Source organism: Homarus americanus, unplaced genomic scaffold (genome assembly GCF_018991925.1).
Source record: "Homarus americanus isolate GMGI-L3 unplaced genomic scaffold, GMGI_Hamer_2.0 scaffold27231, whole genome shotgun sequence".
Taxonomy (NCBI): Eukaryota; Metazoa; Arthropoda; class Malacostraca; order Decapoda; family Nephropidae; genus Homarus; species Homarus americanus.
Genome location: NW_024718545.1, coordinates 4,583,388 through 4,584,050, shown reverse-complemented (window position 1 = coordinate 4,584,050; position 663 = coordinate 4,583,388).

The following is a 663-nucleotide window of genomic DNA, read 5'->3' as shown; positions in this document are numbered from 1 at the left end:
TAAATGACGTAAATAAACTTGAGCACTAAAAATATAAAGAACTTTACTTTTTTTAACCACCTACCCCCACACATACTAACACACACCATGCAAGCTAACATACACCTCACACCTAAGATACACCACATACACACTAACATACGCCCCACACGAACATACACCCCCACACACACCTAACATACACCCCCACACACACTAACATGCCCCCACACACACTAACATACACCCCACACACACACACACAACCTACACCCCTACACACACTAACATACACTTCCCCCACACACACTAACATAAACCCACTCACACACACCAACATACACTAACCCCACACACACACACACTAACAACACACACACTAACATACACTTACACACACATATATATATATATATATATATATATATATATATATATATATATATATATATACATATATATATATATATATATATATATATATATATATATATATATATATATATATATATATATATATATATATATATATACATATACACTTCCTACCTCACATATTAACACTATACATCGCCACTACGGAACACTATACATAACCATTACGGAACACTGTACATCACCACTACGGAACACTATACATCCCCACTACGGAACACTGTCCTCACTACTCTTTCACCAATACAG